This window comes from Durio zibethinus, chromosome 23, assembly GCF_047325235.1.
Source record: "Durio zibethinus cultivar Kanyao isolate XHJ-2024 chromosome 23, ASM4732523v1, whole genome shotgun sequence".
NCBI lineage: Eukaryota > Viridiplantae > Streptophyta > Magnoliopsida > Malvales > Malvaceae > Durio > Durio zibethinus.
This window is the reverse complement of record NC_143184.1, coordinates 606,642-619,687: the sequence shown is the minus strand read 5'-3', so window position 1 is coordinate 619,687 and position 13,046 is coordinate 606,642. Positions and strand designations below refer to the sequence as shown.

General features: G+C 38.9%; 1 pseudogene across 1 annotated transcript; it reads right to left on the bottom strand.

Annotated features, from left to right (window-relative positions):
- Positions 1-419: 419 nt before the first annotated feature.
- LOC111313720 (eukaryotic translation initiation factor 4G-like) lies at positions 420-12,598 on the bottom strand (annotated as a pseudogene). Its single transcript, XR_016332857.1, has 10 exons — positions 12,441-12,598; positions 12,098-12,324; positions 11,802-11,935; positions 11,548-11,697; positions 11,294-11,361; positions 11,148-11,204; positions 9,316-10,755; positions 5,977-9,227; positions 1,119-1,313; positions 420-1,027 (listed from the first exon to the last, which is right to left on the bottom strand). The product of XR_016332857.1 is annotated as a eukaryotic translation initiation factor 4G-like (transcript).
- Positions 12,599-13,046: the final 448 nt, after the last annotated feature.

The following is a 13,046-nucleotide window of genomic DNA, read 5'->3' as shown; positions in this document are numbered from 1 at the left end:
TTTTTAATTTTCTAATGTATGCTGTTTGAAAATTGATTTCATTTATATTTCAAGATAAGGGGATGGATTTCATTCTTGTTACAAGTATCATTAATAATACATGTTTCTTTATTTGTACAATTTTGTTATTTTTGTAGAAAGTTTCAATTAAAGAGTGAATCAGAGATTGCTTAAAATAAATTGGTGAAGTCATGCTCCATTTCTCAACTTGGATGCCTCCAGATCAAACTAGGAGATTTCTGAACCAATGAAAGTATGTTCAAAGGCCTTAAAGGCCCAATGTTTTTGTTGAAGCTTACATAATGTACACGCATTTTTAGTGCAAAGATGAGCAAAATTTTATACATCTTATTTTGCAAATCCTGGTCATGGCTGAGGGGCAATAGGCAAACAATCTCGTCATTACGAAAAAGTTGAGATAACATAACAAATGTATGGGATTTAGAAGGAAAAGCGTTTTGGGACTCCCCAAAACGCAGACAAGAGGCAAAAACCAAGTTGCTGCAGAGAATAACTTGGGATGCTCAATTTTGATCTTTCATAATTGCAGTGAATATTTCCAAGAAATAATATTAAAACATGGTGAAGAAGAAACCCATATGTAAAACCCCCAACCCACCCACGGAAAAATATTTTTGCCAAATGACTAGTAACCTAGAGCACCAGACATGAATTTCTTGTAACAAAATAAGAGCATCACTATCCTCTAAATAAAATTTTCTAATATTCTTGATCTGGAGGCAGAAAGTCCTCCAGCTGCAAATTGGAGCTAGCTCGAATTTCATTTAAGACATTCTCTCCTTTTTCTGTTTTAATTATCCCCAAGGTGCTTCCAAGAACATCCCCGGCAAGCCCAATATCTAGAAGTCGCCTTGGCTCCTCTCCACCATCATAAATTAAACGCCCAATATCCCTCAGCGAGATCACATTTTCTACAATGACTTCAGCAAAAATACGACCAAGAAATTCCGCAGCTTTTGGAGCATCATTCACAGAATCCTCCAATGTACTGAGAACAGATTCAAACCTGAACCAAAAACAACAAAAACATGTAAAATTAACGACTTCAAAAGGTCATAAATCAATCACTAAACACCGGTGTTAAATGATTCACATACCCTTGAACAAGTTGAACTTGGCTCAGCACACCATCATGAGACCTTGTCAGATTGACAAGTAGCTTGGCCAAAAGATCCCGCTCCATGTCTTTTCTCTCAAAAGAATCCGTTATCCAAAGAGCAATCATTGTGGGATGATAGCTTGTAGAATTCAAATCTTTGATGCACAAAGCAACTTCTTTCTCATCTCTAGCACTGTAAGAATCAAAAGAGAAAAATGCTGAGTACTTGACAAAAGTAACCATGTGATGACATCAAGAACTGTAAATAAAATAAGGACAGCAGTATAAATATGCACTATAACTCTTAAATTTACGGTCAACAGTTGCATTACTAAACTTAAATCAAGCCATCGGTATCAATATCAAAATCTGTAAGATATATTTTAACCATACTTTGATCAAATGTACCTTCTGTGGGAAAACACTTATTTACAGCTGGTTGTAATCTTGTAATCTGTATATTTATATTTGTATCCCTAGAATTAAGAAAGATTTAGTTTCCTAGTTTAACCCCTAGTTAGCTGTATGTAAACCTAAGATTCTTGTATAATTGGAGATAAACAGTTTTTCAATATACATTCAGTTTCCACATGATATCAGAGCTTTAGACTCTTCTTGGGAAAAAAATTTTTTTCGCCTTCATTGCTGACTTTTTTAGGCCTTCATTGCCCACTTTTTTAAGCTTTCATTGCCGAATCCTGTTAGGCCTTCATTGCCGAACCCTTTCAAAGAAAGATATCACTATCATCCAATTTGAGAAAATGTTAACTGAAAAAATCACTGGAGTACTACAGATGTCTCAGAAACAAGGAGAGTTCAACAAGGAAGAGATTGAAAAGCTGAGAAACTTATTGAAAGTCCTTGAAAAGCCTACTATGGTATGTGCTTTGGGTAAAATTTCTAGTTCAGGTAAAGCTTCCAGTTCTCATGGATTAAATGTCTCGGCTAAGCCTATTACGAGTTTTTGGGTCATTGACTCGGGAGCCACAGACCATATGACACATTCCCCACAAAAGTTTAGTACATATAACTTGTGTCCTAGTAATAAGAAAATTGTTGTTGCTGATGGTTCACTCACCACAGTGACAGGATTAGGAGATGTTCAAGTTAATCCCTCGTTTGTTCTCAAAAATGTTCTTCATGTTCCTGGATTGTCTACAAATCTGATATCTATACAAAAACTTACCAGAGATATGAATTGCAAAGTAACATTTTATCCCTCTTATTGTGAATTTCAGGATCAGAGTTCGGAAAAGATGATTGGACTTGCTAAGGAGAAGAATGGACTATACTATCTTGAGACATCAAATAACACAAGTAATATCAAAAATAGTTTACCTTTGTCATTTCTTTTTGAAAAATCTTCCAATAAAGACAAAATTTGGCTTTATCATTTTCGTCTTGCTCATCCTTCTTTTGAAACCTTGAGAAACATGTTTCCTTCTTTGTTTAAAGGATTAAATGTTGAAGATTTTCATTGTGATATTTGTGAATTTGCAAAACATAGACGTGTCTTTTCCAATCAATAACAAAAGAAGTTCTACTTCCTTTTACTTGATTCATAGTGACATTTGGGGTCCCTCTACAATTCCTAATATTTCTGGTACGAGATGGTTTGTTTCATTCATAGATGATTGTACTAGGGTCTCTTGAGTTTTTTTACTTAAATCCAAATCAGATGTGAATAGTGTGTTTTTAAGCTTCCAAAACATTATCCAAAATCAATTTGGAGTGAGAATCAAGATATTTAGGTCTGATAATGCAAGAGACTACTTCAACCAGAGTCTATCCACCTATTTTCAAAAAGAGGGGATTATCCATGAGTCATCTTGTGTTAATACTCCACAGCAGAATGGAGTGGCAGAGAGGAAAAACAGTCATTTACTAGCCACAACCCGAGCCTTTCTTTTTCAAGCAAATGTACCTAAATCTTATTGGGGGGAAGCTGTTCTCACTGCCACACACATTATAAATAGGTTACCTTCAAAAGTTTTGGGATTTAAAACTCCTATGGAACAACTCTCACAATTTTATCCCAACCTCAATACCACAAACAATCTCACACCTAGGATATTTGGTTGTACATCATTTGTTCATGTTCACAGTCATAACAGGGAAAAATTGGATCCAAGAGCAATTAAGTGTATTTTTGTGGGGTATTCTTCAACTAAAAAAGAATATAAGTACTATCATCCTTCTACCAAAAAATTCTATGTGTCTGCAGATGTCACTTTTGAAGAAAATAAACCATTTTTTACTCAACCTTATCTTCAAGGGGAGACTTCATTCATGGAAGATAAGGATAAAGACTTCTTTTTGCTTGATTTGCCCCCTTCTTCAACATTTACACCCATTAATTCTTCCGAGTCGAAACCTGTTTCTGCTGAGCCCAAGTCAAACACTGAATTTGAGTCTGAACCCATTCCAAATACAAAAGATGTGACAAAGGATAATATTGTTCTTGATTCTATGAAGGAATTACAGGTATACTCAAGAAGGAAAGTTTCAGATCCTGAACCAGTGCCAGTCCAAGAACCTGATCCTAACTCTGGAAATGAGGTAACTACAGTTTTTGACTCTGTTTCTCAAAATGAGCATGAATCTCCTAAAACTATAACTAGTGATTATGATTTGCCTATTGCCGTTAGGAAAGGAACCAGAGAATGTACCAAGCATCCACTATACCCAATATCTAATTTTGTGTCATTTGAAAAATTCTCACCATTCCACAAAAATTTTCTTGTGAGCCTAAACACTATTTCTGTTCCAACTACATTATCCGAGGCATTCTCCGATGAGAAATGGAGGTAAGCCATGAAAATAAAAATGGAGGCCTTAGAGAAAAATCAGACATGGGAACTGGTAGAGTTGCCTAAAGAAAAAAATTCAGTTGGGTGTAAATGGATTTTCACTGTAAAATACAATGCAGATGGTACTATTAACAGGTATAAAGCCAGGTTAGTGGCTAAGGGCTACACTCAAACCTATGGAGTGGATTACCAGGAAACCTTTACTCCAATTGCCAAGATGAATACAGTTAAGATTTTGTTATCATTGGCTGCAAATTACAATTGGCAGCTTCAACAATTTGATGTAAAGAATGCTTTTCTACATGGTGATTTGGAAAAAGAAATATATATGAAGGTTCCACCGGGATTTGGAGGTCATCTAGAAGCAAACAAAGTATGCAGGCTAAAAAAGGCTTTATATGGCCTTAAATAGTCTCCTAGAGCTTGGTTCGGGAGATTTGCCAAAGTGATGCTAGCAATGGGATATAAACAGAGTCAATGAGATCACACATTGTTTATCAAGCACTCTGATTCAGGGAGAGTCACAGTTCTATTAGTGTATGTTGATGATATAATTGTAACTGGAGATGATGAAAAAGAGAGAGAATCTCTAAAACAGTGTTTGGCTAGAGAATTTGAGATAAAGGAGCTAGGGAGATTGAAGTACTTCCTAGGAATTGAAGTAGCTCACTCACGGCATGGTATTTTTATCTCACAACAGAAATATGTGATGGATCTTCTGAAGGAAACTAGGAAGCTGGCATGTAAACCTGCAAATACCCCTATAGATCCTAATCATAAAATTGGAGAAGCTAATGAAGATATTGCTGTAAATAGAGAGATGTACCAAAGATTAGTTGGAAGACTCATTTATCTCTCACATACTAGACCTGATATAGCATATGCTGTGAGTGTGGTAAGTCAATTTATGCATAATCCTAAAGAAGTGCACCTACAGGCTGTCTACCGTATATTGCACTATTTGAAGGCCAATCTTGGGAGAGGTATCTTATTCAAAAGAAATTCGGAGTTAGTTCTAGAAGCATATACAGATGCTGATTATGCAGGTTCAGTAACTGATAGAAGATCCACCTCAGGCTACTGTACTTTCTTTGGTGGTAATCTTGTGACTTGGAGTAAAAAACAGAACGTGGTGGCAAGATCAAGTGCTGAAGCAGAGTTCAGAGCAATGGCTCAAGGAATTTGTGAACTACTATGGTTAAAGATTATCTTAGAAGACTTGAAGATCAAGTGGGATGGACCAATGAGACTCTACTGTGATAACAAGTCTGCAATAAGCATTGCACACAATCCTGTACAACATGACAGAACATAACACATTGAAGTACACCGGCATTTCATAAAGGAGAAACTAGACAGTGGGTTGATTTGTACACCTTATGTATCAACCAAGGGTCAACTTGCAGATGTGTTGACTAAAGGTCTTAGCAGTGCAACATTTCAAAGAATTATTTCCAAGCTGGGAATGGAAAACACCTATTCACCAGCTTGAGGGGGAGTGTGGGAAAACACTTATTTACAGCTGGTTGTAATCTTGTAATCTGTATATTTATATTTGTATCTCTAGAATTAAGTATTTGTATCCCTAGAATTAAGGAAGATTTAGTTTCCTAGTTTAACCCCTAGTTAGTTGTATATAAACCTAAGATTCTTGTATAATTGGAGATAAGTAGTTTTTCAATATACATTCAGTTTCCACACCTTCAAATTCAATGTCCTCTTAGTTTTAGGAATAACTAAAACTCTCAAGCATTTTTGGTTCTAAATCTGATTAAATGACAAGACAGTATTTTGGCATGTTAATTGTAATCAGAATATTAGACTCCTGTAAATTTGATATTTGAGATCCTGAAGCGAAATCATCAGTCAACAACCCATTTCCGGGGCACTTTATATTTCAATTTTCTGTTGATGACATAAAGTAGAGTGCACGTTTATGTCGTTATGCAAATGTATATATGTTTGTGCATGTATATACACGTATCTTTGAGCAAAACAAACACTAGTATTAGGGACTCCAAAATCATACTTGAGCCAAGAGGATACCTGTAAAATTCTTTAATTGCCCCCATTGACATATCACGCAGGCGCTCCTCAGGCCAGCCCTTTTCTGGAGGAATATTTTGAGTGAAACCAGATGTTTGGCCTTGTGCAGGTGGTGAAGCTGCAGGAGATCCATCAAAACTGCGATCTGGGGTTCTCAAGTCCCTATTACCAAAATTCATGCCACGTTCCTGGGAGCTCCACTGGTCATAAGCAGCTGGTGCTGCAAATCTATATCTTGGCATGAGATCCTCTCTAGAACCATAAGTCGTTCGCTCTGATAGAGAACTAAAACCATTCAAACCGGCAGCCATTCTTCTTGAATCTCCAGAAGTCGGAGAAACATCAGCTAAGGGAGCACTGGACATTACTGGTGGTCCTCTAAAAGACATCCCTCTAGCAAGACCACCCTGGGGGCCCAAAGTAATAGAATCATCACCAATTGGTCTTTGAGGCAAGGGAACTGACAAAGTCCTAGCCTCAAATGACTGTCTGTCATCCATGCGAACATCCTGAGCCCCGAAACCACGGAGTTGGGTGGGCAACCCCCGAAAACTACCCATCTGAGCACCTGGGGAAGATAACATAGACCCCCGAGGACCAAAATCCATGGGTGCTCTTCTTGTAGCAGGATTGATGCCAGGACCACGAGTAAGCCTACTGGCTTGTGCTTGTCGCTCTTGAGCAGCATCTCTGTGCACTTCCTCAATCTTTTTAGGCCCTTCAACTTTCCTCCTCTGCTGCCATTTATTCTTTCTCAGATCAATAACATCCTTCAACATGAACCTGACTCTAGAAGATAGTTTCATATTGTTTGACAACTTTGCCATCCTCTCAAAATAAGCATCCATATGCTCCTTTGCTTTCGGATGGTCAATCATATCTCCAATCGTACTCATTAATTTGCACAAAGCCTCAAAATCTTCCTCATCAGGATGCTCATACTCACCGAGTAATTTCTTGATGCATTCATGCATTATCCGTTCAGTTAACATTTTCTTCTTGTACAACTCCCCAATAAGTCTAATGTTACCTAACATTCGTCTCCGTGCCTTGATTCTCTTCTCTTCTCTTTGCTCCTCAGACTGCTTAGCCTCACCCTCTTCCTCAACTTTATTTGCTTCTTCTTGCTCTCTCTCCCCTCTCTCAAATTCCTCCTGGCACTTGTTCAGCAGTATTCTCTTGAAAGTTATCTTTTCATTGTCTTCACTAAAATCAGGTAACTCTCCTGCCAGATGATAACAGAAATTTGCATACATTTCACAGAAAGTAGGCTCCATCAAAGCTTTGTCAAAGATCTGTGAGATGACACCATTCAGAGTACCTAAATTGTCAATTTTTACTGCTTTTACTTGCTCAAAGAGTTTCTCAAAGTTTTGGGGAGTTAGTTTGTTCAAAATGGCTTTCAGCTGCCTTTGCTTGGCGTCATTCTCATCAGCCACTTTACCCACTTCATACTTCCTTTCAGCTCTGTGCATCATCTGTAATGGAGTTTGCGGAGAAGGAATCAACCCCTTTTGCTGATAGTTAGAAGCACGTTGCCACCTGTCAGCATCAGGACTATTGCGTGGCATCCCTCCTTGTGGACCCATAGGTTGCATTGGTCCAGCAAGGATCCCTCCTACATATGGCATAGGTGCTTGTGTACGTGGGTTCCTTAGAACACCAAAGTTACCTCCTTGGCCAGGCCGAAAACCTGCAGCAGCACCATAACCAAGATCAAGACGCAAATCCGTTCCAGGGCCAAAAGAACCAGGTGGTTTAATCCATCTGTCATCATCAACCATTCCACTAGAACGGCGATCTAATCGAGATCCACTAGATTGCCTATCTATTATTCTTCCCGGACTAGGGTATGAATCACGATCAACAAAGTGAGAAGCACTGACATTGACAGCCGTCAATACCTCTGAAATATCGGAAATAATCTCAAATCCCTGTGGAAGATCAGTACACTGTTCTGCAAACTTAAGAAGGAAATCTCTGGAATACTTCTTTGCTATATTCCCACTTCCATCTTTCTCATGATTTACTAACCCTCCATGAGCATTTTCGCCATTATCAGAAGTTTCTAATTTTGGCGTAGAGATGTCAGCAGCATCTTCCCAATCATCAGGTTCAGCTTTATTCTGTGCAATTTTCTTACTTTCTATGGCATCCACCTGAGGGCCCTCATGAGATGCTTGATTCAAGTTAACACCAATGGAATTTATTTCTGCACTAGCTAAAGGTACATCTGTCTCCTTTTCCTCAGGACCTTTATATGCCATATAGAGATCAGAAGTTGTCCCAGCAGCATCTGCTTTCTGAAGGATTTCTCTTCTTTTTTTCTTCCCTTTAGTTATAGTACTCTTTGTCCTACCGAGTTCTAGCGCAGGTTTGTCCCTTGAACTAGGTATCGGAACACCTTCACTTTCGTACTTTAAAGTAGATTCTGAGAGATCTGGAGTAGGGATACGAGCAGACAGCTGTTCTGATTCATCAGATTTAGTAACAGTTATCTCATTGCTATCAGTGGCACTTGAAGAAACATCAGAACCAAAGGTCATATCAACATGAGAACCTTCAACATATGCAGAGTCAGCAATTGTAGAGGTAGAGACAGTACTATCAGTGACTCTCGCATTTTCTATGTTACCCCCCACATCTTCATCGGGCACCCTCAGTGAAGTTCCTGAGATTGGAATATCATTGCAGGTAGCTGTTGCCTTCATGACAGATTCCTGATTGGATTTACGCTCCATAGATTTCAAGGGAACCAGTTGAGAAGGAATTTCAAGACTAGCATTGTTTTTTAAGTGCTCCTCAGGTAAATTTTTTTCCTCTTCATCCTTAATTCCACTAATTTCAGGTTTCAGTTGCTCATCCAACTTGGAAGAACCATCCATCTTAGCATGCTGAACCATGTCCAAGCTATCAACACTTCTGCCACTAGCAGAAACTTCAGATGAAAAAGAGGTTAAGCCTTCTCTCTTGCTCTCTATCTTCGGTTCTAAGGAAGAAGGTGAAGCAACATTAATTGTTGGTAATTCCCTGGTAGATTGTGACAAAACAACAGCAGTTGCTGATGATGGTTCAAAGGAAGAAGGTGAAGCAATATTAATTGTTGGTAATTCCCTGGTAGATTGTGACAAAACAGCAGCAGTTGCTGATGAAGTTAAAGCTGCTTTAGCCTCTACAGTTTCAGAAACAGCACTGTCTGAGGAAATACCATGTTCGGCAGTGTCGGCCACCAAGTTGGATGTTGACAGAGACTGTCCACCAATGGGTGAAAGAACAGATAAATACATGCAAATAAAACATAAAATGTGCAACAAAAACAACAGAACACAAGAAATATACCTGATTTGGTGGCTGAATATGTCCTCTCTTGCCTGGTTTCTTCTGATAATCTTTTATAGAGTTTGACCTACTCAAACTCTCCGTCTTTCTGCCTTCATTACTGGCAACAACTGGCATGGCGTCCTCAGATGTAGCAGCTGGATCAGAAGATAAGGAATTACATGGCAGGCTCTCATCCAGATTAATTGCAGGAACTCCCCCAGAATGTTTAGAGGTGGCTGGTAATGACTTGGATGTTGAAGATTCACTTCCAGGTTTTGGATGCCGTACAGAGCTCTCCAGACAAGTATCCAAGACCCTTTGAGACTGAGATGTGCTAACCTCAATAGCTTGCACCGAAGGTTTTAGTGACCCAACCTTTTCAACACCAGGCAAGCCACTTGGCAAAGCAGAATATGCAACCTTTTCTCCAACAGAAACAGTAGCTGGCTTAACTGTCACCTGTATTGAACCTGAGGAAGCAGAAGATGTAACACTGTGTGCATCACGTGCGGGCTGTGCATTTGGTGATTCTGAAGTATCATGTGCAAGATTTATGGATTTATTAACTGGCAGCAAACCATGAGCTGCTACTGAATTCATGAAAGAAATGTTTTGATGACCCTGGCTAACAGGATAGTTAAATCTTGGCCCCTGGGCATTGGATGGTATCTGGCTACTAGCCAATGGAAGAGAACTTTGTGGTGGATAAAACAAGGAATTGGTATTATAAGAATTGGAATAATAGTTGATTGAATGAGAAGGTGCAAATGGTGGAACTGGCTGGGATTGAGACGGCAAGTTAGGATGAGCCCTTGGACCTGATGACACACCATCTGAATATGTATCTGTTCGTTTATCAAGCCTCAATTCTTCATGAGTGTCAGGATGAGTAATCTTGACGGGAGTAGTTTTACGAGGAACACCAAAATTCCCTCCCTGCTGTTGAGAATACTGAGGGGCAATGCCCATTCCCAAGTTGCTCAATGGGGGAGCAAGCTGGCCACCTATGGGTGGCGTGAAACTCAAGCCCTGACCCTGATGCATCATTCCCTGAGCTGGCAGTGGATGAGTTTGAAGACCTTGAACAAAGACTTGCTGCTGCACCTGAGGTGCATTTCGCATAGTTAATGGCATATGCATTGGCATTTGAAGTGAAGTAGCAGTAACACTCTGAGACTGAATCTGTGGGTTAGGCCCCCCAAATGGCAGGGAAACCTGGGGTTGGTGATGAAATGGCATCTGCAGAGAAGTCATGGGCATATTAAGAAGAGATGGCTTCTGTGTCTGATTCACAGGGGGTGGCGCAGAGACTTGTGCATCTTTTTTGACCTTGGGCACGGGATAAGCCTCCCCAGAATTAGATTGGTCAGTTACAACTGAATCATTTCTCGGTAGCTGCTGTTTAGCAACCGGAGTGGGCAAATTTGGCACAGGTCTAAAAGAAGAATCATGGCGTGCCTGCAGGTTAACATTTCATTTAAACATAAGTGAATCCTAAAACTCTAAACCTATTACAGTTAAAAAGCATCAAGACTATGAACGAGACACCAGCGACTAAGGTGGACCCAAACAATATTCATATTTTACTTGGGTTCTATAGGGTGTTCTGTCTATTAATATTCGAAAATGTAACCATGATGAGCAGAAGGAAGCAATTTTTTAGTTTAATGCAGTGTAACATTTCATGGTTCTTGAAAATTAAACTACACGAAGAAGTAAAATCACTAGATTTAACGATCCACTAATCTCTTTATCTTTTAAATTTAAAACAAAAAATGAAAAAAGCAAGAAGAAAGATGAGGTGCAAAAACATATATCAGACAATTTACAGTTTATTATAAGCGACCAACCAGATCACATTTCTGCTCATCCAAATTTGGGGGTGCTGAGCTAGTTCGAGCTGGAATCTGATACAAATGAGAACATAACATCTGCTGTTAGAAACAAGGTTTTGAATGGCAAAAGATGGAAAACTAACATGAGAATAGTAAGATACCTGCATCCCGTTCATGAAACCAGGACTTATGGACCCAAACTGTAAAGAGAATGCTTTGGATGCATCTCCTGAAGTTAATACATCAGAAACAATAGCTACATCAGCTTAGAGCTAGAAATGCTACCATGTAAACAAACAGCCAAAAATATTACACATCATTATAACTACTAGTAAATTGAAGAACCCCAAATCTCCCATAATTGAAGTAACTTTGATCCAATAAGCTTAGTACACCAAGCACAACAGAAACCTACCCTTTGCGGGGGTGGTGGGGAAACTACAGTCAGAACTCATGGTGGCAGGTTGAGAAGTTGGAGCCTTTGGAACAGCTCGGGTGCTTCTCTGAGTAGCTGGAGATTCAACCAGCTTGGCAGCACTGCTTCCAACCGGTGCATTAGATGCTCCTGTCAGGAAAAATGAACATGAATGCAAATAACATCAAGATAATCCTATTTTCTTAAATTATAAATCTATAAAGCGAAACAAGCTTAAGAATTTTGAATCATACCCTGTAACTGGGGCTGTACATGTGCTCCATTTTGTATGTTACGGGCGGCAGAAGCATCAACAGACTCCGAAGTATTCACAGACCGTGAATTTACCCTAGATTGCCCTCCTTGTGAATTGTTAGACTTCTTAAAACTATCATATCAGATGACCCAATAAAAAAAAAGAATAATCAATCCATGAAATTGTATAGACAACCCTAATCCAATAGAAACCCTAAATAAACTGGCAATTAAACGAAAAGAAAATAACAAAGCAAAACCTAAAGCCTAAAACAAGATGCTGAGTTTTTGTTACCTTCGATTGGAAGATAAAGAAGAAGAGGAAGAGAGAGACGGTGAAGGGGCAGGCCCGCCGCCAGCGCCCTTACCGTAAGAGCCTGAGGAGGTCCGCTGCTGATTAAAGCTGGCGGATCGCCCGGATTTTCGGTATTGTTGCTCACTTCTATCGGACCTTGAATGAGTGAAGGACATATATCCCACCTTGATTCCTCCTATGTCCCGCTGTTTTTTTTTCTTTTTTCTCTGCATCCAAACAGATCCACAAAATTCAAAGGAATTTAAAAAAAAAAATTCATAACATTCTAACAAGACCGCAATGAGTAATGAAGAATTAGGGTTCGATCAGCGGAAAAGTGTACCTGTGAACTCAAAAGAGTGTGCTTAGAGAGAGAGAAAATTAGGGTTTTTTATTGGATGGTCATGTCGCCATACGCAGCAGCAGAAGCAGCAAAAACAAAAATAAAAATTATAACTTTTTTGTTTTGAAATAGAAAGAGAAAGAGAAAAAGAAAAGGCCAAAAAAAAATGAAAACAAAGTTAAAAATAAAATAGGAAGGGAGAGACAGAGAGAGAGAGGATTGGGTAACAAACTGTGGAGCAAGGTGGTGAAAAGTTAGGTTTTTTAGGAGATGGAAACATCGAACGAGTCGTAGCTCCTTTGAGTTGTAAGTGAGAGAAATCACCTCGCCTTCGCTCCACTCCTTTTTACTGCCCCCACTTTTCCTCTTTTTTTTCTTTTTTTCTTTTTTTTCACTGCCTTCCCTTTTGTTTTTACCGACCTTACTTCTGTTACTTTTAGTTTTTTTACCCATTTTTTCTTTATTTACGAGTAAGATTTGGTAGCGTAAAAGTCTAAGTAGAAAAAAAAAAATTTACCATAGTTTTCTTTTGCACTTATTATCACCTCACCAAAGTCAAAGACACAATAAAAAATATGAATTGGTATTTTCCACCATTTTTTTTTA